General features: G+C 48.7%; 1 pseudogene across 1 annotated transcript; it reads left to right on the top strand.

The window, feature by feature from the left end:
* The first annotated feature begins 550 nt into the window (after positions 1 to 550).
* LOC147673352 (homeobox protein Hox-A3 pseudogene) lies at positions 551 to 13,015 on the top strand (annotated as a pseudogene). The gene is made up of 2 exons (XR_015302456.1): positions 551 to 578; positions 11,548 to 13,015. The product of XR_015302456.1 is annotated as a homeobox protein Hox-A3 pseudogene (transcript).
* The last annotated feature ends 14,952 nt before the right edge of the window (positions 13,016 to 27,967 follow it).

The raw sequence follows: 27,967 nt of genomic DNA, 5'->3' as shown, positions 1-27,967 counted from the left end.
CACAACCTGCCACCCCTCCTGGCCACTCACTGCCTATCAGCCTCCTCTCAGCCAGGTCCCTCAGAATACACAAAAAGACTAGCACTGTTGAAACCTTTAAACCCTTCTCTTTTTTTAACTTTATTGACTATCATACGCTCAGGCTGCACGCTCCCTATGAACCTTCAAGGGACGGTGTATACAGATCCGCCTCTCTGTCTTGCTCGCCTTCAGCGCTCCTCCACCCCCTCCCCCACCAAAGAGAGTCTCGCGGCCGCTTGTCTTGTTCCTCCTGACTTCCAGTTTACCTCTCCCAGTCCGCAGATTGCATGCAGTGATTGCGGACTCATTAAATGCATATTACTTTGATATGTGACCTTTTTGTGGTGCTAATCGGGTTCCTGCTATCATTATACCTTGCTCAATAATCATATTTCCTGCCGTCCGTCAGGCTGCCAGAGGTCCCAGGCCCTGTCTCCTGCTACGGTGTGTGCGCTTTCACTTTCTTTTTTATCCAGAGTTTTGCGTCTCCTGGGAAGGACACCACCAGGTCGGATCGTCTGCGTGCAAAATGGCAGAGACGGCGGAGGTGAGGGGAGGTACATGCTGAAAGCGGTCGCCCATTATTTCTTTTCATTTTCGTTACTTTTATTACAATCACGTCAATCACGTGGGTGCCACGATTGCATCATAAGTAAAGAAATAGGAGGAAAATGTATTTATATTTATTTACTTTGGATGCAATCTCAGCCCCCGCGCGTGTGACGTGATTGTAACAAAAGTAATGAAAACGTATTTTCGTTTTCATTACTTTTGTTACAACCGCGTCACCCGCGCGAATGCTGTGATTGTAACAAAAGCACATAATTACTGCTGCTGGGCGGGTCTGCTGTCCTCAGCCCCAGCAGCTTAGTCGGAGTTTGCAATCCCATTTAGTGCACTTGTCAGACAGAGCTGGGCTGAGTCTCAAGTCCTGCTCACTTCTGTGCAAAGGCTCCATGCACCCTGCTCTTCTTCTTAGCATTTCTTACAAGGTTCTTGCCATTCGAGTGAACTCGAACCTTTAGGAATGCATCGGTTTGGTATTCTCCCCCCCCTACCATTTTACCTACCCTCCCCCCCAATCCATGTGCTAGTGCGCCCTTCTCAAGTGGTCGGAGGGGGTGGTGGTTTCTCTGCCGCTAAAGTGTGTCTATCACGCCTGGAGTCGGCGAATTCCTTGGGTGTGTTCTGTGTTTTTTTGTTGTTATTTTTTATTTACATATTTTTACTCTGCCTGTTCTGCTTGCTTCGGGGTCACTGAATTCCCCACAAGTATTCATCCTGTCTCATCTTTAAGGAGCCCATCCCTCTCTTGGTAGGCAGGGTTGCTTTGTGTCCACTTATGCCCCCCTCTTAGTTGGTGTAGGCTCCTTGTGACCCCACTATTCTATATCTGCGGGGGTTCGGTAGAGGAGGTGCCCCTCTGTCTCGAGGTCGGCTGAGTAACCCTCTGCCACATGAATCTGCTCACCTCTGTTGTGTCCCGTGTAGTGCCTGCTCCTCCTCTGCGCTTTGCACCACTGCACGCTCTCTTCATCCTCCTTTGGAGGTTGCTTGTCCTTGAAGGAATGGCTTTGCTGATAACCCTGGATATTCTTTAAGTGGTTTTGCTTGATAAGCTCCCCCGGCGATGCCCCCCTCCCCCTCCACTCACCTGCCTCCCGGCATCAACTGAAACTTTGATAGGAGGTGAAAGACAATCTTAGAAACGGTTCAAAAGTCACTCGTTCGGCTGCACACGAAGGGATTGTTCTACGCCGATCATTTTTACTGGCTGTGCTGTCCCTGTGCACAGACCATGCAGTCCGTGGAGGATTGGGGAGGGGGTTGCTGGTGATAGGAGCAACGCATCGACTATTCTGTCTTTGTGCACAGGCCATCCAATCTGTGTTGAGCCGAAGTGCACCTCACCCAAGCAGTGCTGCCCTGGTGCACTGGAGGGTGGTGCAGAGTGTAGGACTGTACTTTTCTTGTGCATAGGTCACATGGTCTATGTTTAAGGTTGGTAGGCCTGTGCACAGCAGTGGCAAAACGATGCCTCCTCCTGCTTTAAAGAGCCACGCATTCCCAAAAGCGAGGCTGTCATTCCCTTTACATTAATCAACCTCTCTGATCTCCACAAAACACTATGTTTATAACCTATCAATCTACCAAAGTTGTAACCTATCAAACATAGCCAATAGGTCTCACCTTTGGGACCTTGTAAGTATTTAGCCTTGCAGCACATTATCCTGGGTGCCAGAACATTTACTGTTCTTTATTGTGTGAAGTCCAGAACAGTGTTGTGTGAGCAGCCGTCACGGTTTTTATATCAACATAAACCTGAATTGAAGTATGAAGTGTTTTGTTAAACTTCATAAAGCACACTTGTGAAACCGTTCCTGATTGATGCCACCTTCTGTGATGTTATGTGTGGGGGGGAGGGGCAAAGCACGGTTGGTGTCACCTACACTTCCCCTATGGTTTTGGTGAAGTAATGGTTGTACATAAAGGATGTTACTGTTGGAACGGGAGTGCTTTTTAGGTTTTGCCTGGCGTCCGCTGCACAGCAGCGTTCGCGCAGGCGAAATCTTTTGAGAAGCAGTGCGGGGCCTTTGTCCTGCCTGCTCTTCCATTGACTAGCTCCATAAATGGAGGCTAGCCATTGGTAGAGAGATCTGTCATCATTGCCGGAGCAGATTCGTGGGCGTTCCGGCGATTTTTTCGCTCTCCGCCCCTTTGTGGCGTTATTCCGGCGGTGGGCGGTTGTTTTTTTTTTTTTTTTTTGCCAAGGTTTGCTTTGTTTCATTCCTCCGAAGATGGCGCCGGGGCCCGTCGACTTCTCGCATCTACTGGTATGTTTGTGTGTATTGAGAGATAAGGTTGCCGTGTATACCCCAAGCCCACCTCCCCACCCCCTGCTAGAGTACACGCAATAAACGAGCACACACGTCTTGAAGTTCAAATCCCCATGTGATGAATCCGTAGAGGTTACAAGCATAGATGCAGATTGTCAGAAGCGTGTCCATGATTGCTGAATGCCGTTGAACTATGTCTTTCACTGACAGCATTTTGAGCATTTGCCGGTCCTTTCGAAGCCAAACAGTGGTGCTCATAAGAGTAAACGTGCGAGATTCAAAACCTGGGCAGGGGTCTTCAGTGGCGGGGTCCCTGGACATTATGCACCCTTTTCACAGATGCATGTAGGCCGTTGCTTTCTAGGAAGCTTGTGCCCTACTCTTCGTGCCCTTCGTCCTTATGCTAACACGAGGCCCCAGGGCCGCTTCGGAGAAGTCAGCGGGTGAGTTATTTTTCGGCCTTCAGCACCGGGTACAGCTGGGTTAAGAATGGTGTCCCTGGGCTTGACTAATATGGGGAAGGACAGTGCCCTGACCGGAGCGGCCACCTGCACTTCGGTTACAGGCACAGTATTTAAAGCGGCAGGCCTGGTTTGGAGCGAGCTTCGCAGGCCCAAACATGGCCAACTAGGAAGCGGCACAGAGCACGTCGGGCCCTTGGGCCAGCCTTGCTGCCTCCAGCTCTCAAGCAGGAATCGGCGTGGGTCCACATACTTGGGTCCTGCACTACTGCTAATGCCAGATGTCACTTTCTTAGCACTCCTAAGCTGTACTTAAGTAACTGAGCTGCGATGGCATACATCGGTCGAGACTGCATTGTATTTGTTGGTAGTCATTGCTGGGAGTGCAACTCGTGTACCTTCAGACTTGAGCCAGGCTTGTCACACAGGAAGGCCGACAGATGGGCCTGCAGCTGAGGGCCCTGTATCTCTGGCACAGGGCTTACATGGGACACCCCCATGTGACTGAGACGCCTCTCTGATCCCAGCCCTAGTGCCCTACAGAAGAGGAGGTTTGGGCTTCTCAGGAGAGCCTTGGGATTTCACAACTGTTTGCGTCTTTAAGATCTCTTCCTGTCTACATTGCCTCAGTATTTATAATCCACTAACGGTTCTCTTCTGCAAAACTGCTCAGCAGTTTACAAAAGCAGTAAGAGGGGGTTCAGAGTGCACAATCAGGCACAATCTGAGATATGTTTTATGATAAAGAAAAATATATATTTTGAAAAAGGTTTAGTCTAAGCAAAACGTTGATCCTAAGCCACGAACTTTGGAGCCCCTTGTGTGTCCGCTTTGTCGGTCTTCCCTTTAAGGTACAAAACAGTATTTTTTCTTGGATGTCGAAGTGGCAGTTTCAGTACAACAATGTATTCTGTAGTTCGTTGCTGGTGAATTCACCATAGTGAAAGTCGTTGAAGGATCTGATTTGTTCTGTATTTAAAAGTCTACATTGATAGCACAGCATTCGCTGGACCTCGTGCTAAACTAAAAAGAGCTTCTAGAGTACTGCTGAGAAGAGAGAGGTGTGGGGGGGGCTCTGTGTGCGGGGGGCTCTGGGTGGGTGTGTGTGTGGGGGGCTCTGTGTGGGTGTGGTGGGGGGCTCTGTGTGGGGGTGCTCTCTGTGGGTGTGTGTGGGTGGCATTTGCGAGAGATTAAGCTATTGGCATTGTAAATGACAATGCCATTTATTGATCTGTTTTCAAAACCAACACATAAATAAAAACAAATAAATAAAAATGTTGTCATTTACAATGCCAATAGCTCTAACTTTTGCAAGGGCGAAACCGTTGCATTGTAAATGCTTGTTTTGCAATTAAAATTAGTTGGAAAACGTAGGCCATGTTAGCAACATTATTCAGTAAAAAACTTTTTCTGCCCATTATTCAGTCGAATTTTAATTGTATCTTTCTGTTAATCTAAAGTTTTCCAAAATTACCTTGATGAGGATGTCTTAGACTTGGATTGATGTGAAACACCATTGCAACTGCTAGGAGATTTTTTTCTTTAACGGAGTATTGCGAAATACTTTGTTTTGCTGGTTTAGGAAGAGTAGAAAATAGCAACTTTCCAAAATAAGTCTAATTACTTGACATTTCATTTCCGGAAATATTTGTAATGCCAAATGCAGTTCATTAGCTTCAACTCTCTTGAGCACGTGACTATCTCAGAGATGGAGAATATTAAGGCAACTGTCCTTCCTCATCCATCGCTCCCAATTAATACCACAACTTCATTAGTGTTGCATGAAGTAATGGCAGGGCTGCTTTGGCTCCTAGCATCAAAGGCAGTATATGTTCGGTGACTTGTAGTCGAAATGATGCCAACTTTCATCAGTACCAGGAAGTTAACTGCTGCGGTTATGGAAATCACGATCCAAAATTACCCTAGCCAGGGGCGGCTCAAGGCTCATGGCCACCCTGGGCAGGGAGCGTAGGTAGGGGCCCCGGAAGAGGGGTCCTGGCGGGGCGGAGCGGAGCGCGGAGGCCAGTGAAGAGGGGGGGGTCAGCGTGTTTGGAAGTGGAACAGAGCCGGAGGCCGCCAAATCCCTGCCAGGGGCCGCCACGCACATATGTATCCATCCTCAGAGGATTATTATATTAAGGATATATATTGGCGTGGTGGCCCCTGGGGTTTGGTGGCCCTGTGCAGGTGCACAGCTTGCACATGCCTTAGGCCGCCCCTGCCCTAGCTCAACATAAGGGCCTTGGAGATGTCTCGAGACAACTGAAACATGTCTCTGAAAACCCACACTCCAATGATGCTAAAAATTACGTTCTGCTCCACAATAATGCCAATCTGTTATAGGGCTGACTGAGGACGCTACAACACAATCATGGCATTGGGTAACCGCACACACCTGTGATCACAGTTATCAGTGGTACAATATTAAAAGGGGTCACTTGCTATTTGTACTTTACAAATGGCTCCCATCTAAGCCCGTGGAACCTACAACGCAAGTGAAGGCATAGATTTGTCAAAGCCACGTGCAAGATGGCACCGCGCCAACCGCAATTGCAATACAATCAAGGCAAATCCAAACTTGCCCAGAACCTGTGTGAAGTAGACACAGCTGACAGATCCTGACGCCGATGCGTAGTACTCTGACCTTTAACCTCCTCACCAGTAAGGAGACTGTACGGGTTAAATAGGAACTGAGTTAAAAAGAAAATACCTAACATTTGAGGACATTTGCCTTTGAGGTAGTCTTGGATGAGTTACACACCAAAAATAAAGGAAGACCTGCCCATTAAGAACCAGGAAATGCCAACCGGGCCACATCATGCATCGTAAACACACACTCCATAAAGGTCATGATTAATGGAGATCCTATTTTAATTACCAAAAGCTGGCCAATTATGACTAATAAAAAAAGAGCAACAGGAAACCTATCAAACCTCCCGATGTTAGTGACTGTCTAAAAGTCAGTTTTTCAAATGCACATAGTTTCCCTTAAAAGGAGACACACGTGTTTTTGTTGAGGGCTTAAACTGTTCCCTGTGATTATTTGCAGAAAAAATATAAGCTTTGCACAGCATCGTACGTATGCAGACAGATATCAGTCCCTCGTTTAGACAAGTGAATGCAAACAGGAGTATCAGTACATAATGAAAACACCATGGTGACAATCATTCCAATTCGAGCTCTGAAAAGGCCACCGAACCCTTTAATGTAAGGCACAGAACAAGCTGATAGCAGCATTATATAACAAGACTATCTGGCAGACTCGGATCTTGCATCAACACAGCATTAGAAAACAAGAAGAGTGAGCAACAAGCATTGGCATAGCCAACAGGTCTTTCTTTTGGGACCTTGTAAGTGTTTAGCCACAGCAACAGTTGATGTTGCACCAAGGATATTGTGCTGCATAAATAAATACTTAAAAGGTCCCAAAAGCGAGACCTATTGGCTATGCCAATGCTTGTTTTTATGCTGAGAGTAGAAAGAACAAATGCCCATAAACAAAGACGCAGCGCTCTGGTTAGGATGAGGGCAATTACCCTTGACAAATGTGTGACTACAGGGCTCATCCTCTCTGAGTATCCAAGTAGTAAGGTACTACTTCCTGACAAAAACACGAATGGACTAACTTAAAAGATACATAATTTACAAATTGAAATATATCTGCATGCCTTAGTGAGAATGCGCACTTGGTCCTGAAGAAAGCCCTCCTGACCCCTCTGGCGGCATTGTTGTTATGGCTGAAACATGTCGACCATTTTAAAGGATGTGAAAGGTCACTAACTCCTGGCCAGACATCCATCGCTGTTTTTAATCTTGCCTAAGGGTACCATTATTAAATAATACACCACTTCTGGTTGGTAACCCAGAAGGCAATTTTAATTCACCCCTCATCTCCTTTGACAAAAAGAAACCCTCCCTAAAAAAGCAGCTCCGCTGTAATCAGGCTCGCCATGCCACCACTCCGGAGGGGACATGTGGAGAGCTCTGGACAATCACCTGACCCACCCTAAAACCCCCATAAAAAGACTGCACGCCATTACTAGCAAAGAATCTTCTGACAGATCTGCACCCCCCCCCCCAACCCCCCCCCCCCCCCCCGGGCCTCTTCTGCCTTCTTTCTTTTCATCCTATCTCTTCAACATCCGCGAAAGAGGGGATGTAAGCTAACCGCTAGACTTGACCTTACCGCCAAGTGCGCAGGGGGCCAGATAACACTTTTAATATCACGCCCCCCGTGCGCCCCATGTTACAATAAGATTGTTGGAACTTACACGGCATTACCCTCGTTGTATCGAAAATAAGACATTGACACTGTACTGTATGTATATAAATACCTGCTTAATAAAAATTGTTAAATAAAAAAATAAAAAAAGAAGGGCACTTGTGATGCACTAGGCGTCTCGGGTGGGACCCCAACAAAGAAGCATGCCACCAGCAAGGTTGATGGGTGAGGTGTCTTTTAAAAAAATCTAAAGGCATTTTTTCACTCTGTGTGAGGGACACCCTAAAGGATTTTGGTAGCTCTGCTCGCTCCACTTTGTTTAGGGATATTTTCATGGGAATGTGAATGAGCCTTCTCTCTTCTCACCCCGCCCTTTGTTATTCTGCCTGTGGAAAAAATGATACATTTTGTGAGATTAAGGTGTGGTATTGGAGATTTTGCAGTTGATTAATAATGTGGCAATACCCAGTATGACCACAAGATGTCAGTCAAGGACCATACACGGTCAGCAGGTCCCTTTATTACATATGCTGAATAGGTGTTTGGTGTTAAAGGCTGAGCCCATTCCGAGTGCATGGTAAGGTTAGACTCAGGGGCGAACTGAGTCCAACTCTGTAGGTTCTACGTAAATTGCGCAAGGCCCCAACGTTATCGGTTGTGCACTGTTTACACCTCCTAGTGACACAGGACCTCGACCGGCATATTGATGCTTGAGTCGGCCAGATGACGTAAGGTTGCCTGGCTAAGATATAGGCCTTGTATTTCATTTGCCAGAAAGTTCTGCAATACGAAATGTGTGTAAAAAAAATACTGTATTCTTCTGTACCTCTACAGATCCGTCACTAGTGTAGTGTCTGGCTGGACTCGTTCTAGTATTTCACCCTGTACAACACTTAACACCAACACTCACCCATCACAGGCGTCACCAGTCAGGTGATCCTGCAAGTAAAAGGGGCCGTGAGCACGTGCCCTGGGCCCAGCTCACCACAACTAGCTGCTTCAAAGCTGCTTAGAAATAATTTAACTATGTTCTTGTTCTTACTTGTCCTGGCATGAAAGTCCTGGGTGTACGGTAGAATACTGGTGCCACTTGTACAGATGCGCCAAGGAGCTGGGTCTCCCTGATAGGCTGGCGGTTTCCTTGGGCGGATACTGACAGTTTCACAACATGCCAAAACCGCAACCGAAGAGGCTGCCCTGCCAGGCAGCGGGATAGCCATTCGCGACTCCTACATAATTTATTACCGAGACAGCTAAGGATGTTACTGCCAGCCAGGGCCGGTCTTAGGGCAGTGCGACTGGTGCAGCCGCACTGGGCGCTGACCTGTAAGGGAGGGAGCACTGAACTGGGAGGGTGCGCAGTTTACCAATAATTCAGGATTTAAAAGCACCTGCTGCACAGTTCCTTGTGCGTCCGGCTTTCAGGCAGCAAAAAAAAAAGACAATATAACTCTTGTGATTAAATTACCTGCTAGAGCAGAGGTCTTCAAACTTTTGTAGGTTGAGTCCCCCCAGCTGAATTTCTTGAAATGTCGGGCCCCCCTCTACCTGACAGAAATTTCTGGAATCTGGTACACTCACAATTGACCGCCACCCGCATATCTCTGGCCATATCCGGCAAATAATGTTCAACGCAATAAGAGTTTAGTTAACTGTAGGTTTGGGAGTGGGTGTGGTGAAATGACAGAGGCTGATTACACAGCTCAAAACAAAAGTTTCCAAGATAAAATTGTTTTTACCAGGATGCTTTGTTTTACACATGACAGATTGATAATAACACCACCAACATTAATGTGACGGGTGTGCCTGATTTTCGCCACAGTGACGGTCAATCTGTGGATGGATTTTTGCTGCTGCCATCCTCAGGTTGAGCGCCACATCCAGTCTTGAACGGTACTTAGGGGCAGATTTATGTTAACTGGCGAATCCCTGGGGATGCGCCAGTTAACGTGCGCCACAGTGCGCCACAGCTCCGCCACCCATGGTGCAAAAACGGCACAGATGCGTGACGCATCCGTGCCGGAAAGGTGGCGCATTGCTGGAGTTGCGTCGCAAGCGCGACGCAACTCCAGCAAGGCTCGGGGATGCCCCATCTTCACAATGCTGCATCAAGACCTACGCCTGCTTCAAGCAGGCGCAGGGTTTTGACACAGCATTGGCTTGAAAGTGACTGAGTGAAATCTCATAGATTTCACTCAGCCACTTTCAGGAGGCATTCCTGCGCAGGAACGCCCCCCTGCGCAGGAACGCCTCTTCATGGCGCAGGGCTTTACAACGTGACGTATCTCCTAGATGCGTCACGTTGTAAATAGGGCGCATTGTTTGTGCCGCCGTTGCGTCAAATAAAGTGACGCAATTGCGGCGCAAAGAGGCGCAAGGGCATCATAAATCTGCCCCTTAGTCTTTAATACTGCAAGGGCTGAGAACCCGATCTCACATAAATAGGACGAGCTGTAAGGCAAGAGAGTTTTGATAGCGGTTTCTTTCAAAGCTGAATATTCTGCAGACATTTTCAGCCAAAACTCTCCCAGTGAGACTTGAACTGGAAGCCCTTCTTGCCCTGTGGGTATTGCTTCCAGCCTGTATAATTTTAAAGGAAACTATGTATTTTCCAACTTGGCTGCTGTGCTCTTCTAAATGCAGCCCAAGTGCAACATTCCACACACTTGCCTGGGAGGCCTATGTAATTGTTGAACTCCAGTACGAGAATATTTTAGAGAAAGTTCAACATTTCCCAAATATTTACAAACAGGTTTGAAATTGTGTAATTTAGCTTCTGCGGGCAGACCCTGGGGCTGCTGCCCTAACGCTACCTCTGAAGACATTTCCCTGGGATGGTGGCACTCCCCCCCCCCCCTTGATTGAAGAACTCTGACTTAAGCGTACCCTAACACCTCATTCCACATTGTACACGTCACACCATTGCCCCCAAATATTTTGGTATTTCCATGTGTGGGACTCAAAGTCAACCGGTCGCCTGAGAAGCTCCATGGCTGCCAAGGTTACTGATTACTATGTGTGATATTTTTATAATGTTAGTGTCTTATGAATAACATTTCAACGACTATGAGTGACACCAGAACTCGAAACCCAGTTGAGCAACGAGAAACTTTTAAGAAGTCACTGAACTAAAGTGTGCGACAGGACTCAATACTTCATGACTAGGTATAGCACTTGGTACATGTTTCATTGAGAATTAGATGTGGTCCTAAAATCTTACCAAATAAAACAATAAAAAACACTTCAAATTTTTGTTTGATTCTTGAACAGCCTGCACTTAATGAGTTGCATAGATATGTGTGCTTTCCCACCATATATTTTCACAAGCCCCTTTGTGATTTATATGCTGCAAAAAGTACTTTATTTTTCCCATATACCCGCTTGGGTACCTGGCCTAATGAAGAACGAAAATCTTGTACAATCAGGGTTGAAACCCACAGCTTTGACTTTCAACAAGGACAACAACTTTTTGTTTTGAGTCTGGGAGAGGCAGAGAATGGTGACCGTACCCCTGAAACTGCACATGCTGCCCACTCTGCACTGATTTCAATAGACACAGGGCTCTGATAGTGAAGTCCAGTTTGCTCTGATTTTCCTTTAGAATTTTTACTGTGACCCTACACTAAATATTACCACTATATTACATTGATTATGAAGGCTACTCTGCACGAATGATGATTCCCACTTTTCACTCATGGTTATTCTGTCTCTAGTTAGCATGTACACTCTGAGACTGACAATTTACTATTAAAATGAAACGCTCAACCAGCTCTGATTCTTCAGCAAGCATTGGAGTTACGGGATATACTTTTTAGTTTTATCCCATACTTGCCATGTTAAAATCGAAATTACGAGTCCAAGAATGCAAAACTGTCTTGACTAAAATGGCAGGAATGGCCGATATGTTATGAATAACATGGAGGCTACTTGGAAGCTATTCAAAAGAAACGTTTTCACCTCATCTCAAATGGGCACGTAAAACTGCTTTGAAAATTGTGTGCAACAGCTGATAATCGCCAGCAGTGGTTTCTACTGCTAATAGAAAGGAAAAGTTCAGGTGAGAGCTGCGCCGGGGACAAGAGCCCTCCCTGGCAGGCCTCGTCCAAGCGGGCGCGCACCGCCTACACCAGCGCCCAGCTGGTGGAGCTGGAGAAGGAGTTTCACTTCAACCGGTACCTGTGCTGGCCCCGGCGGGTGGAGATGGCCAGCCTGCTCAGCCTCACCGAGAGGCAGATCAAGATCTGGTTCCAGGACCGACGGATGAAATACAAAAAGGACCAGAAGGGCAATGGGATGATGACGTCATCGGGGGGCCAGTCCCCCAGCAGGAGCCCGCTGCCCCAGTCGATGGGCGGGCGGTACCTGAACTCCATGCACTCCCTGGTGAACAGCGTTCCCTATGAACCCCAGTCACCCCCGTCCTTCACCAAGGCGCATCAGAACGCCTATAACCTGCACACGTCATATCCGCCTCCCCTCAACAACTGCCCGCCCCCCCAGAAGAGGTACTCGGGGACGGCAGCTGTCACGCCGGAGTACGAGGCCCACTCACTGCAGGGCAACAATGGCTATGGAAATCCGCATTTACAGGGAAGCCCCGTCTACGTGGGCAACAGCTATGTGGAAAGCATGACTAACTCGGGGCCCTCCATTTTTGGTTTAACCCATCTCTCCCACCCTTCCTCGGCCAGCATGGACTACGGTGGCCCTGGGTCCATGGCCTCCAGCCACCACCATGGACAGTGCCACCCTCACCCTCACCCTCACCCCACATACACAGACCTGTCCTCTCACCAGCCTTCTCAGGGAAGAATGCAAGAGGCCCACAAACTGACTCACCTGTGAAGGACTGTCCCAAGACTCTCTTTATGTACTTATCGTCCAACAACTCCGTTTTATTCCGTTTTTTAAAAATTATTTTTCAATGCATTTTAAATCGTTTTCTGTGACATAGCAATATATGTTGCTTAAATTGCTCTTTTATTCGTGCCCCCTATGTTTTTTGAACTGTAGCCATGTGACTGTATTTGTCACCAGTTTTCATATTTTACCTTTCAGGATTATTTTTATGATAACAGGGTATGTGTGCAGATTGTTTAAAAAGGATCTCCAACGTGAAGCTGTTCGCACAAACAGGGAAGCAATGTATTCATTTTATTGCACTTCTTTTTAAATTGCAAAAAAAGACACGAATGGGCGTTAGAAAAGGGTATCCCAGGACATCGGTTGTGTGACTTCCTGCAAAATTTGTACTCTGGTGATCACTCGGACGTATTTATTGTTGACCCTCCATTTCTAACATAAAATAATCATACATGTTAAAATATTATTTATCCCCAACCTGTCATATTTATAAGCAAAATGAAGCGGCATTCTGGATAGTATGGAGACAGAGTGTTGGGCCTTGTGATAAACTGCATATTGGAAATACTAGGACATTTTTATTTCAAATACAGTCCGCCCCTGTATTAATATTGCAATAAAAAACGAAAAAGAAAACGAAAAAAAAAAGGAAAAACCAACATCATTGCCAGCTTCACACCATCCCTTTGCAAACCGTGCAATAGTAATTGATGCACGACTGAAACAGTGCAGCCCAGCACTGAAATCCGACAGCACAGAAGGGTTCCAGAGTGGGTGAATGATAACCACGTTGCAGGGCGGCCCTGTAGCATCCAGGACATAAGTGCCAGCCCCCATCCACCTCCACCTGCCTTGCGCAGCTACGTCTTGAGGCACTTACATTTGGAGGGCGAACTATTACCCGATCCGTTTTGCCATGTAAATATCTTCCATAACCTCCCAATTGTCTCCACCAAGCAGTCCATTCTTCCGTGAGTGAGCACTCGGTAAATTACTTACGCGTCGTTCAGAAAGAGAAAGGGAAACATATCATGGCAATGCAAAAGGAAGCTCCACTAATGAAGGCCACGCCACCCAGAATAAAAGCATATTGAAAACCTTAAACAGGTGTGTGTGCGGGTGATTTGTTTGCGTTTGGTGTGATTGTCATATGTATTGAGTGGTATGAATACTAACGAGGTCACCTGCAGACAGACTAAAGTTCTTCCCTGCAGTGCAAAATTCAAAAATCCCCATTTGAAATGGGTGAGAACATGGGCGTGGGACAGAGGAAAAACAAGAAATAAAGGGAAGATTTTCGAGTGGAGTGCGCGCCCCCCCTGGGATGGTGACGCACCCCCCCCCCCGGGGGGCGCGCCCCACAGATTGAAGAACACTGTGCTAGAGAGAGTCACAGATCAGTTTTGTCCAGTGGCAGTTTTGACTCTCCATAAAGTAGCGTTGAGGGTTAATATGTCTGCTGCAAAGAACAGATCTGTATTTTATGTGGATAGCGAAGTCATTACTAGCGCCTCAAAACAAATTAAATGTATGTGAGAGAAGGGCTATGGAGAGGTAAGGGGCACTTCTGCCTGGTGGTACTGAGAGAATCCGACGAGGTCATCGGGGTGCAGGTGCACAACACCCATTGGACTCAAAGGGCTTCAGCCCCCCGTCGTGTGTGGCAGTCCGGGGTGAGACAGCTTCCCAGGCGCGCACACAAACAGCCGCAACCGAGCACTTCACAGGTCTTTAAAAGACCATTTGCATGTTAATGAGGCCTCGTTGTTGTTTCACCCCTTCTAAGAGCCCCTGCAGTTCCACTCTACCTATTGCTTGAAAAATCAGCCCCCCCCCCGAAATTTTTTCATAGCCTCCCCAAAATTTGACTAGTTGCGCCTGTGTCGGGGTGCACCAAAAGAGATTGTCACCCTAGGCGCCACCAGAGCTAAAGCCGGGCCTTCTGCCAGTGTCACAACGGTGGTGGATGTACTCAGTTCTCTATAGGTTACACAGAGTACCTACTTACTGAATCAGTCAGCATGCAACATGGGCCTCACAAATGTAAGACAGCGCTATTCAAATGCCACAACTGCAGTGCCTAATTTGTAAGCAATTAGTTGCCAAAGCCCAAAGTATTGCTCAGGATGCCACTGCAGGTTACACTACCAAGTGGAACGACCATCACTAACACATGCCAGTAGAAACCCCCTACTAAACATAATACTCCTATAAAAAAAGGTAAGTTTGGACAATTTAAGTCCATGCAAAGCATTAAGAATGGCCTGGACTGCATTCCATTGTTAAACGGATGTGCTCCACATGGAATTAGACAGACAGCACCACCATGTGGTGTGCTATCATAAGTGCAGTACTGAGAACCTGGAATCACTAGCACAAATTAAGCACTGCAAATACAATCTTCACAATTGCTCCTATTCAGTGTAGCTTTCAGCAGTTGAGAGGGCAATCATTTTTGGACAAGTGTACAATTTTAACATAGCAATTTGGACCCTCTCAATTAAAACTATATTTGAATTCAATATGGGGAAGTAAACGAAAAATGTAGGGCACCTCTTCACAAAGGTTTGCCAAATTGGACTGAAAATGTCTTATTTAGAAACCCTGATGCAAGTGGCAAAGTGGGTGCAAACAGCCGCTGTGAGTTTAGCTATCTGTAGCCAAATGCCTCTCATGGGCCACCAAAACTATAAAGTGAGCTCAGAGTACAACCCTTTCTTACCTCATTGTCACTCATTTGGTTGCTGCTTATTCAATGGCTTGCAATCCATTTCTTGTGTTTGTCCCTCTCCTGAAACAATATCTTCACCATGCCTTTGACCCACTAGTGTGTGACCTTCCATTGCTCCTATTTAGCGTATAACTTAAAAAAAAGTGTTGAACAATCCATGGGTAAGCATTTTCTCATGCTCATGTACTGCTTAACACCCTTAACCTACTCCTCCACTGCTACCCTACCCCTCGTGACCCTTCAATAACTTTTTTTTCTTTAAAGGGGCCGACAGCTGCTATTTTCTGTCAGGTCATAAGAAGCACCTTCACATGTCTGTTGATTCTTCAATAGCCCCACTCCCTTCCCTTTGTTTCACTTTGCTACACGCCACTCTGTCGCTCTATCAGTCTTTTTTATCCCCCCATCATTTTTTGTGAGGCCACTGCCAGATATAAAGATCTTTTGCACACTTAAAATTTCCTTCATTACCCAATCTAAGTGGCATCTGACATCTTAGAGCAGAAAACAAATGCACCCTCATTTTTCGGTATGAGTGTGAGGCCAGAGAATGGCATTGCTGGCAACAGCTGCCATATAACACCTATTGGTCTACACGATTTTACCCATTAGCTATTTCAATGCTGGTTTAGAGCCAAGGGCAATTAGTGCTTCCAATAGATTTTCAGCTTGTTCTTACCACCTGCATCAACAGTGAGTATCATATGCAAAGAGTGCCTTAAAAATGAGCAACATATGGTTGCTACTGCACATTATACCCCTATTTTCTTTGTAAATGCTGAATCAAGCGCACGAACTAGGAGCACAATCCATTATGTCTGATTTTTGTGCGCTAAGCGAAATGAGTAAAGTAACTCAGACATTTATCAAACCTACCAAGCGACTAAGGGGCATATTATCAAGTACTCCATCTCCACTTTATGGTCACTTTTCGCCGCTAAAGCAGAGATAATGCCATCGCCCTATTAACAAGGAAGCGCAAACATGAACTAGCGCATGTTTGCTGCCTTTTTAATAACGCCTCGCTTTGCATCGCTAATGAGATGCAAAGTGGGTGTATCTTCAGGAAAGAACAGGGAAATTGATCGCTAACCGCACATCGCGGTATCAACAATCCGGCCCAGACAACGTGCAGCGATGAAAAAGCCACGCCGACATCGCTGAAAACTAACGTCTGGAAATGTTCCGACTTCGCCATGTGCATAATGGGAGGTGGATTGTAAGGTTACATCCACTTCTCCCTATTATCAACATTTTACTCAGCGCAATGCTGACTTCGCTGGTTTTCAGGGGGTATTGCTTTAAATCGCCGTATATCAAAGGTTTCACATCGCCTGTTAGTAAATCGTTGTAAATACACCAATAACACGGCGATGTACGGCACTAATGCAAATCGCGCTAAGCACGATTTGTGATGATTACCACGGCCCCTTGTTGATATCCCCCTAAGAATTTTCATTCCATCCTGGCATGATCTACCCATGAACGCTCAAATTTACGAATACTCAGCTTAAGAACTTGACAAAGCTAAGTGGCACAATTTCCTATGGCAATCTACTTACTTCCTGGCACAGAATTTATTTAGCGCTGAAAATTTGGCACAAGTACTACAAAAAATGGCTTTGTGCTGAAGAGCACCAGCCCCTCCCATCCATGCATGAGGATGTCACATGCAGTCATGTCTTGACTAGCATGGCTGGCATGCGTGAAATCGAAGCATCAAAGAAAGCCAGGCAAGAAGATCATGTGATATTCATGTGTGTAAAATGTAATTATCACAAAACTATAAATTTTATACAGATTACCCAGGACGTTTTTTGGCACTGACATTTTTACTGAGGGGGTACCTAGCTTAGCAGACAGGAGGGAAGAAAACACACGTACTGTCAGAGGGCTTAACAAAAAAGAACAAGCGTTTGCAATGCAATAGGTCTCGCAGCAATAAAGTTTGAGTTACTGGCATTGTAAATGACAATGCTTTGCATTAATTTATTTTCTTTAATTTGCAATTGGTATATAAACATTGTTTGTGAATGGTTAGCTGTTGCTTAGCAAAGTTGGCAGTAATATAGAGTGCTAGTCTTGCTTGTTATAAGCATGCGGATTTAAGGCACTCTGATACCTGCGGGGAAAGTTTGCGCCATATAAAAGTGAAAACTAATAAATAAAACAAGCATATCAAACTCTTACAGGAAAAATGTATATTTGCGCTGTGCAAGGCTCTAGGCCCGACTGTGATCTTGTGTTGTCCCAGTTCATAAAATAATTCACTTAAGGTGTCCAAGAAGACGGGGCAGTACAAATTAAGTGCCCTAATGTAGATGTGCCAGGGAAGGGGTCTTCTGATGGGCAAGCACTGGTGTAACTGCTTTAATAAATGTGATCCAATTCCTTATTGGTATCAAAGATTAACATATTTCTAAAGTAATAATTTGAATTACACCTTCCACGCTTGAACCTCTACCGTCCAAACTCGAGAGAAAAAAAAATATGCCTCCCATGCACACACATCCACACAGCTCATACAGTGTTTGTACAGGATGTCGCAAGCATCATGAACTCATTACATGGGCATATCTGATACTGCAGCGTGTTTAACCCCTCACTTATACACAGAAAATAAGGCACCTCAACTGTAGTTTCGACTACTGCATCTAGCCCAGACCTTAAAAAAAGCAAAAAATATATATTAAAAAAATAGAATTGACAGGAGAGGATGTTACCAAGATGGTATACATAAGAAATGGGTGGACCCAAGACCGCTTTGTGGGACACCAAGTCAAGTCAAGTCAAGTCATAATTTATATAGCGCACTACATACCCAGAGGGTCTCAAGGCGCTTGAGGAAGGGGGGGAGGTTTACTTATCGAATATCCAGGTTTTAAGCTGTTTTCTGAAGGCTAGGTGGTTTTGAGTGAGGCGGAGGTGGGTGGGGAGGGAATTCCAGGTTTTGGCTGCTAAGTAGGAGAAGGATCTTCCCCCCATGGTGGCTTTGTGGATGCGCGGGACGGCGGCGAGGGCTTGGTTGGACGAACGCAGCTGGCGGGTGGGGGTGTAGAAGGAAAGGCGCGTGTTGAGGCAATCCGGTCCGAGTTCGTAGAGGGCTTTGTGTGCGTGGGTGAGGAGACGGAAAGTTATCCTTTTGTTGACGGGGAGCCAGTGCAGGTCTTTCAGGTGACCGGAGATGTGGTCTTTGCGAGGGATGTCTAGTATGAGTCTGGCTGAAGCATTTTGGATACGTTGGAGTTTTTTCTGCAGTTTTGCGGTGGTACCGGCGTAAAGGGTGTTTCCGTAGTCCAGACGGCTAGTAATCAGAGCGTGGGTGACGGTTTTTCTTGTTTCGGTGGGGATCCAGCTAAATGTTTTTTTGAGCATGCGTAGGATATTGAAGCATGATGATGAGACGGCGTTGACTTGTCTGGTCATCGAGAGTGAGGAGTCCAGGATGATGCCCAGGTTCCGTGCGTGGTCCGTCGGTATGGGGGCTGTTCCTAGGGCCGTTGACCACCAAGAGTCGTCCCATGCGGAAGGGGATGTACCTAAGATGAGGACTTCTGTTTTGTCCGAGTTCAGTTTCAGACGGCTGTGCTTCATCCACTCGGCTACTTCTTTCATCCCTTCATGGTAGGTTGGTTTTGGCGGTGATTGGGTCTTTGGTGAGTGAGAGGATCAGCTGAGTGTCATCAGCGTAGGAGATGATGTTGAGGTTGTGTTTCCGTGCGATGGTTGCGAGGGGGCTCATGTAGACGTTGAAGAGGGTGGGGCTGAGTGATGATCCTTGCGGGACGCCACAGATGACTTCGGAGGCCTTTGACTTGAAAGGGGGGAGGCGGACTCTCTGAGTTCTTCCAGCGAGGAACGAGATGATCCAGTCCAATGCTTTTCCTTGAATTCCGATGTTTCTAAGGCGTTGTATCAGGGTGCTATGGCAGACTGTGTCGAAGGCTGCAGAGAGGTCAAGGAGGATGAGGGCGACTGTGTCTCCGTTGTCCAGTAAAGTTCAGATGTCGTCTGTAGCTGCGATGAGGCCGGTTTCGGTGCTGTGTTTGGCTCGGAAGCCAGACTGTGAGGAGTCGAGTGATTTGTTGGTTTCGAGGAAGGCAGCGAGTTGATTGTTGACAGCTTTCTCAATGACTTTGGCAGGGAATGGGAGGAGCGAGATAGGGCGGTAGTTTTTGAGTTCGGAGGGGTCAGCTGTGGGTTTCTTCAGAAGGGCGCTGAGTTCGGTGTGTTTCCAGCTTTCTGGGAATGTGGCGGAGTTGAAGGAGCAGTTGATGACGTCTCGGAGATGGGGTGCGATAACGGAGTTTGCCTTGTTGAAGATGTGATGGGAGCATGGGTCTGTCGGGGTACAGTTAGCTTTGTGTCCCAGGCATGTGTGTCTGCCCATGCCATTGCATAGCACAAGAGGTCAGTGGGCAAATGCATTTTTGGGAAAAAGAGGGTCCCTCTAACATGAGATGCAGCATGACAATTATGCATAACTTTCAGTCATCTCGCGGTGCAAACCAGATGGAATGTTTAAACAAATCCTCCTGGCTTCCTGGGGGTAGACTGAGCAATGCTATACAAAAGAGCTGCTTATCCTCCAGAATACATACCTCACTAGTTCTGAAACTAACCTGCCTGCATACATCAGGTTATTCTACTGCAAAAAATAATAGACGTGCATGCGCTTAGGCTACCCCATCTCTGCTCCTCACACCACCGTCAATTGAACAGGGCTCTACCCACCCACTTTGTACCCACTTTGTATCAGCTCCACACCTAGGATCACATAATTCTGGTGTGTAATCTGGTCGCATAATATTTTGAGGAGCTGCTTGCCCTCTCCAGTTGCCAAGACGACAAGTCCATCAATTGTTATTTTTGCCTTTGTCACCCCGAGTGGGACGGGTATGCCCCGACATGGGTCCCGTGCTCTCCATGCCACTGGAGTCAAGCTATCCTGGCTGGAAGTCCGAAACCGGTCCTAGAATGCTTGTTCCCAGTCCAGGGAGGACTTGGCCAGGCAGTTCAGGCTGGACTGTTCCCATTGGTCGCAGGGTCAAGACTGATTTGCATATGGCTGGGTCCAAACTGGAAGGGCATGGTGAGCAAACGAAAACAATAGATTTAGGCCCAGATCTCTGTACTGGGGTGAATGTATGCCATTGTTCTGCATTCTGTCCATCAATTGTTCTTTTTCCATAAAAATCAAAGGCAGTTTCTAAGTCAGTAAGAAATTTGAAACCAGTCTTTTACTACGTTGACCCTTAATGAAATACAAATATTTTCTAAGAGTTAACAGAAGCAATTTTGTGCTTGGTTTATATAAAATATATATACAGAAACAATACTCAACCTCATTAACAAATATTTTCTCCCAAGTAGCAAAAATGCAGTAAATTAGAGATTTTAAGCTCAACTGCCCTTTGCTATGTGATTAATATTAATAAATTATAAAGCAAAACCTTTTTCACATCCCTTGACTTATCTTTGTCATTGTTTTTAGGGCTCTTGCAGTCAGGAAGCCACTTCCATCTCTATCAGCGTTCGGCTTAAGAAAGTGTGACATTTAATGACTTAATACAAACATGATCATACTTAAAGTAATATTTTCAATGCAACGAAAAAAGGATTCCTCTCAACATGAGGCTGAAAGAGAAATATTAACAGCTTAATTGCATATAGCTACCCAAAGCAATCTCTGCGTTCCTTAATTGCATACAGAAACCAAGCTGCTATGGTTCAAAAGCAAATAGATTTGTTTGGCATAGTGTTCTATGCAATGTATACAAAACTTCCCTCATAACAAACATGTATTTTTATTCATTTATTTAATGGGTTTTATATAGCGCTGGCTAGACCCGTGGGTATCCAAGCGCTTTACATTAGGAAGAACTCGATTTTTTGGGAGGTGAACAGGTCTTTCTGGGGAAGGGATGTGCATTAATATATATATCTTGGCCTGGGGGCATTGGGCTGTTTTACACGAGCAGCAGTTACATGGCACACGGTCAGATTCATTGTTTTCACATAAATGTTTCCACATACCAGTACACATGTATGTACATCCTTAAAATAAATACATCAAAGTTAGTATCTCAAGTCTCTGACAATACAAGCACATTGTTAAGGCGGGCGGTATGATTGCGCCGCCCGCCCCCGACTATCAAATGTACCCAACACCATGTTAATGGCAGTACATGTGCTATAGAACTGCCAACTAAGGCTGTGAAATCGCTTGCCGTGGCTACACTCTAGGCGGTGGTCCGAGCACTTCTATTTTAATTTGTCCCGCCACTCTGTAAGGGCTCGCGCACCGGGTGGCAGTATTCTAACTGTTGATTCCCCGTCCTCCTTGCCTCATACAGGTGACCTATCAGGCAGGATTCGATCAGGACTAGACCCTGTGAATGTGGTATCTGTTTTACGCTATACGCATCAGTGTAACAGTGACTCTGTTACATTCAAAGCTGCGTTGCTTAAAACTGTGAGTGGACCCAACATAGGTCGGTGCAACCTCAAGGAGTGAGGGAGCTGGGGGCAAAGAATAAATACTCAGATTGTGGTGGTGGGAAGGAAGCAGTTGCTAATGCAGCGCACAGCGGGTCCATGCACCAGTGGCGCGAGCCTGGGTTAGCTTGTAGAGGCTGGGAAACAAAGCAGCGCTATGGGGAACATTCTCGATTGTGTAACTCTCTGACCAGAGCATATATAGCACCATGTAATGCTAAGTGGAGGAGGCTGCAGCACATCTTGAAGTGAGGTAAGAGCTGTAAAACGAGGGCAGGTCAGTAGCGACGGGGTGACTTGATCCCACTTAGGAATCCCTTTACCACTTAGGCAGTTAGCAGGGGTTCATGAACTAGATGTGCGAGATGGCATGTGTGTGGGGGACGAGAAAGAGCACGTTTATTCCACAGGTAACAAGTTTTAATCAAGATGAGATGCCAATCAACAAACAAGTTTCAAAGATCTGTGTGTAACTTGCAGGCCGGGCCCGTTATGCTGACTCGGCTCATCACCGTCACAAGGTTCACATAATGTGTAACGAACTGCACTTGGCACCGGCTTTTATCGTGGTTATTACTGCACCTGATTGTCACCATGCAACCCTCTTTTGCAATGCAAACCCTAGTGTCAGTTAAACATAGGAACTACCCGTTGCAGACCATGGGAGTTACCTAGATCAAACAAGACGTGCAGGGCGAGTGCCGGTCCGCCAGAATGGGCAGGACTGCGAGAGCCGATTCAGACGCGTGCCTTCGGATTGGGCCGCGCGACATCACGTGAGCCGTCTACGGTAGAAGCTCATGCGCCCAACCCGATCCAAAGGCGCGCGTCGGAATCAGACAGCTTCATAGGGAATGCTGGGCGCGCGGCCAGCTCTTGTCTCCGCTCGTCGTTTGACAGCGCCGACTATAGTTCGCTGAGAGAACGCGCTTTTAGCGCGTTAGTCGTAGCGAGATCTAAAAACCAAGCATGGCATAGCCAATAGGGCTAACATTTGGGACCTTATAAGTGTTTAGCCATGCAACAGTTGGTGTTGTTGCACCAAGGATATTCTGCTGCAGAACTAAATACTTATAGGGTCCAAAAAGCAAGACCTATTGGCTATACCCTTGCTTGTTTGTTTTTTTGTTGCTATTTTGTTTAAGTTGCCAAATCAACAATAGCTGGACACGGTTTTTGTTAACAGTTCTTTGCATCAAATGAATTTGTTTTCATTGCTTTGAATGTTGTTTCCATTCTGGTTGTAGGAAGCAATCATTCCCGGGGGTGTGGGGGCTGCCTAGCTGCGCACAACTTTGCAAATGAGAAAAAGCCTGGTGCAGACGCAATTTACAAGCGTGGAGTGAGTGATCCCCAGGCAGCATGACTCACTCACAGGAGTTCATGCACTGCACCTGCGTACTCAGCATGGTTTAAGTAAACTCTCACTCCCTTCAAGGCATCAAACACATTTACCAAGAAACTCTGAGAAGAGCCTGCCTACTGCACTAACAGCTGGTGGTGTGTGTGCCTAGTGAAAGTGTGCACATACAGCTGGTGGTATATGCCTGGTGGAAGCAAGCACGGACAGCTGATGGGGTGAGTGCCTGGTGGAAGCGTGCACCGACTGCTGGTGGTGTGTGTGCCCGATGAAAGCGTGCACTGACAGCTGGTGGTGTGTGTGCCCGGTGAAAGCATGCACTGTCGGCTGCTGGTGTGTGTGCCCGGTGTAAGCGTGCACTGACGGCTGGTGGTGTGCCCCTGGTGGAAGCGTGAAGCGACAGCTGGTGGTGTGTTTGCCTGGTGGAGGCAGGAGCATTCACAGTGTTAGACAAATGAAACTGACAAGGAGGAGGGGGGGGAGTGCAAGCAGAGGAGCATGATTACAGCAATAAAAACACAGATGGCAGCTGTGCACGAGCTCGTAAACGCAAACTGTAGGCCAGCAAAATCCTCTGGTGGCACTTTTAAAAGCCACTTACTAAATGTCTCCAAGCGCTGTCTCAGGCGAGACCAAAAACAAGCATTTACAATGCAATGGTCTCGGCATTATTAAAGGTAGAGCTATTGGCATTGCTCATGACATTTTTTTAATTTTTTTAATCTTCAATAAACGTCATTGTCATTTACACCGCCAATAGCTTACTCGTTAAATAAATGGCATTGTCATTTGCAATGCCAATAGGTTAATCGCTCGCAAATGCATGACCTATTGCATTTACACACACACACCCAGAGCCACACACACACACCCAGAGCCACACACACACACACACGGGGGAGCAAGCACAGCCAGGGGGCGGGGGAGCAAGCACAGCCAGGGGGCGGGGAAGCAAGCACAGCCAGGGGGCGGGGAAGCAAGCACAGCCAGGGGGCGGGGAAGCAAGCACAGCCAGGGGGCGGGGAAGCAAGCACAGCCAGGGGGCGGGGAAGCAAGCACAGCCAGGGGGCGGGGAAGCAAGCACAGCCAGGGGGCGGGGAAGCAAGCACAGCCAGGGGGCGGGGAAGCAAGCACAGCCAGGGGGCGGGGAAGCAAGCACAGCCAGGGGGTATGGGAGCAAGCACAGACTGCTTTTGCCTGTCTCTAAAATACCCTTGTTGCTCAAAACAGCCATCCTATATTGGAAAGCTACATTGAAATACACCAAATACATACATAAACTGTTTGACTATAGCAAGTACAATGGAAAAGTCATATGTCACTGAATGTAAGATTGGAAGACCAACTGTGTACTGTGTATTATGTTGATGATTCCTGAAACCTATAATAATGCCATGCTCGATTGTAATGATAACCTGAATACAACCAATAAAAGTATGTTTAAAAAAAGCTAGTAGCTATTTTCTTTTATGTTGTGTGCACCCCAGAGCTCGCAGGCTAGAGTATTGTGCTGAGTGGGCCCCCTGCAGCTTGCGGGCCGCAGCACCACGGGGCCTGTGCGGGCCTGTGTTACACCACTATGTTTAGAGGGGGCTGGGTGAGTGCTCTAAGATCTATTTATTGTTCTCACTAATCATGGTTCACATATTGAGATTAACCTAACCTTTTAGGTGGCGCTAAGAGGTGAAATACGACAAAGCCTCTGCTCTGTGGGGCCGGGCGAGAGGTGATGGTCAGAGTGGAGATGCAGGGGCGCTACAACAAAGCCTCAATAACATGTAAATGGTCTTTTAAAGACCTGCTAAGTACTTTGGTGCGGCTGTCTGGGTGTGTGCGCTGAGGAAGCTGAAGGCTGACACAGACAGACAGACACACACACACAGTGAGATGACAGAGGGGGAGGGAGAGGGAGGGGAGAGAGAGGGCAGGAGGGAGAGAGGGGGCAGGAAGGAGAGAGAGGGCAGGCGGGAGAGAGAGATGGAGAGGGAGGGCAGGAGGAAAGGGTGGCCAGGAGGAAAGGGTGGCCAGGAGGAAAGGGTGGGCAGGAGGAAAGGGCAGAAGGGAGAGTGAGGGCAGAAGAGAGAGTGAGGGCAGAAGGGAGGGCAGGAGGGAGAGGGAGGGTGGGCAGGAGGGAGAGGGAGGGCAGGAGGGAGAGGGAGGGCAGGAGGGAGAGGGAGGGTAGAAGGGAGAGGGAGGGTAGAAGGGAGAGGGAGGGTAGAAGGGAGAGGGAGGGCAGAAGGGAGAGGGAGGGCAGGAGGGAGAGGGAGGGCAGGAGGGAGAGGGAGGGCAGGAGGGAGAGAGATTGAGAGGGAGGGCATGAGGGAGGGAGAGATGGAGAGAGAGATGGAGAGAGGGCAGGAGGGAGAGAGAGGGCAGGAGGGAGAGTGAGGGCAGGAGGGAGAGTGAGGGCAGGAGGGAGAGTGAGGGCAGGAGGGAGAGTGAGGGCAGGAGGGAGAGTGAGGGCAGGAGGGAGAGTGAGGGCAGGAGGGAGAGTGAGGGCAGGAGGGAGAGTGAGGGCAGGAGGGAGAGTGAGGGCAGGAGGGAGAGTGAGGGCAGGAGGGAGAGTGAGGGCAGGAGGGAGAGTGAGGGCAGGAGGGAGAGTGAGGGCAGGAGGGAGAGGGAGGGCAGGAGGGAGAGGGAGGGCAGGAGGGAGAGGGAGGGCAGGAGGGAGTGGGAGGGCAGGAGGGAGTGGGAGGGCAGGAGGGAGTGCAGGAGGGAGTGGGAGGGCAGGAGGGAGTGGGAGGGCAGGAGGGAGAGAGAGGGCAGGAGGGAGAGAGAGGGCAGGAGGGAGAGAGAGGGCAGGAGGGAGAGAGAGGGCAGGAGGGAGAGAGAGGGCAGGAGGGAGATGGAGAGGGAGGGCAGGAGGAAAGGGTGGGCAGGATGGAGTGAGGGCAGGCTGGAGAGGGAGGGCAGGATGGAGAGTGAGGGCAGGATGGAGAGTGAGGGCAGGATAGAGAGGGAGGGCAGGAGGGAGAGAGGGGGCAGGAAGGAGAGAGAGGGCAGGCGGGAGAGAGAGATGGAGAGGGAGGGCAGGAGGAAAGGGTGGGCAGGAGGAAAGGGCAGAAGGGAGAGGGAAGGCAGATGGGAGAGGGAAGGCAGATGGGAGAGGGAGGGCAGAAGGGAGATGGAGGGCAGAAGGGAGAGGGAGGGCAGAAGGGAGAGGGAGGGCAGGAGGTAGAGGGTGGGCAGGAGGGAGAGGGTGGGCAGGAGGGAGAGAGAGAGGGCAGGAGGGAGAGAGAGGGCAGGAGGGAGAGAGAGGGCATGAGGGAGAGTGAGGGCAGGAGGGAGAGTGAGGGCAGGAGGGAGAGTGAGGGCAGGAGGGAGAGTGAGGGCAGGAGGGAGTGGGAGGGCAGGAGGGAGTGGGAGGGCAGGAGGGAGTGGGAGTGCAGGAGGGAGTGGAAGGGCAGGAGGGAGTGGGAGGGCAGGAGGGAGTGGGAGGGCAGGAGGGAGAGAGGGCAGGAGGGAGAGAGAGGGCAGGAGGGAGAGAGAGGGCAGGAGGGAGAGAGGGCAGGAGGGAGAGAGGGCAGGAGGGAGAGAGAGGGCAGGAGGGAGAGAGGGCAGGAGGGAGAGAGAGGGCAGGAGGGAGAGAGAGATGGAGAGGGAGGGCAGGAGGAAAGGGTGGGCAGGATGGAGTGAGGGCAGGCTGGAGAGGGAGGGCAGGATGGAGAGTGAGGGCAGGATAGAGAGGGAGGGCAGAATGGAGAGGGTGGGCAGGAGGGAGAGGGTGGGCAGGAGGGAGAGGGAGGGCAGGAGGGAGAGGGAGGGCAGGAGGGAGAGGGAGGGCAGGAGGGAGGGCAGGAGAGAGAGAGAGATTGAGAGAGAGGGGGCAGGAGGGAGAGGGTGGGCAGGAGGGAGAGGGAGGGCAGGAGGGAGAGGGAGGGCAGGATGGATAGAGATATGGAGAGGGAGGGCAGGAGGTAGAGGGAGGGCAGGAGGGAGAGAGGGGGCAGGAAGGAGAGAGAGGGCAGGCGGGAGAGAGAGATGGAGAGGGAGGGCAGGAGGAAAGGGTGGGCAGGAGGAAAGGGCAGAAGGGAGAGGGAAGGCAGATGGGAGAGGGAGGGCAGAAGGGAGATGGAGGGCAGAAGGGAGATGGAGGGCAGGGAGGGCAGGAGGGAGAGGGAGGGCAGGAGGGAGAGGGAGGGCAGGAGGGAGAGAGAGGGCATGAGGGAGAGAGAGGGCATGAGGGAGAGAGAGGGCATGAGGGAGAGAGATTGAGAGGGAGGGCAGGAGGGAGAGAGCGATGGAGAGCGATGGAGAGAGATGGAGAGAGCGATGGAGAGAGGGCAGGAGGGAGAGAGAGGGCAGGAGGGAGAGAGGACAGGAGGGAGAGAGGGCAGGAGGGAGAGAGAGGGCAGGAGGAAAGGGTGGGCAGGAGGGAGAGGGCAGGCAGGAGAGTGAGGGCAGGATAGAGAGTGAGGGCAGGAGGGAGTGGGAGGGCAGGAGGGAGTGGGAGGGCAGGAGGGAGTGGGAGGGCAGGAGGGAGTGGGAGGGCAGGAGGGAGTGGGAGGGCAGGAGGGAGTGGGAGGGCGGGAGTGGGAGGGCAGGAGGGAGTGGGAGGGCAGGAGGGAGTGGGAGGGCAGGAGGGAGAGGGAGGGCAGGAGGGAGAGGGAGGGCAGGATGGAGTGAGGGCAGGCTGGAGAGGGAGGGCAGGATGGAGAGTAAGGGCAGGATAGAGAGGGAGGGCAGAATGGAGAGGGTGGGCAGGAGGGAGAGGGGGGCAGGAGGGAGAGGGAGGGCAGGAGGGAGAGGGAGGGCAGGAGGGAGAGGGAAGGCAGGATGGCGAGACAGCAGTCACTCGAGCGGACAATCATCAATAATTTCAGCATAGTGACGACGTCACCAGAGTGCACAATTATCAACATTTTCATCGTTCACACATAAGAATAATGGGTCCACATTAAAGAAATACATGATTAATGGGTCCACATTAAAGAAATACATGATGTATTTAATAGAGAGGATAAAGGAATGCAG

This window comes from Lissotriton vulgaris, chromosome 12, assembly GCF_964263255.1.
Source record: "Lissotriton vulgaris chromosome 12, aLisVul1.2, whole genome shotgun sequence".
In the NCBI taxonomy this organism is placed as follows: domain Eukaryota; kingdom Metazoa; phylum Chordata; class Amphibia; order Caudata; family Salamandridae; genus Lissotriton; species Lissotriton vulgaris.
Note: the sequence above shows the minus strand (reverse complement) of the source record. Positions and strands in the feature narration are given on the sequence as shown.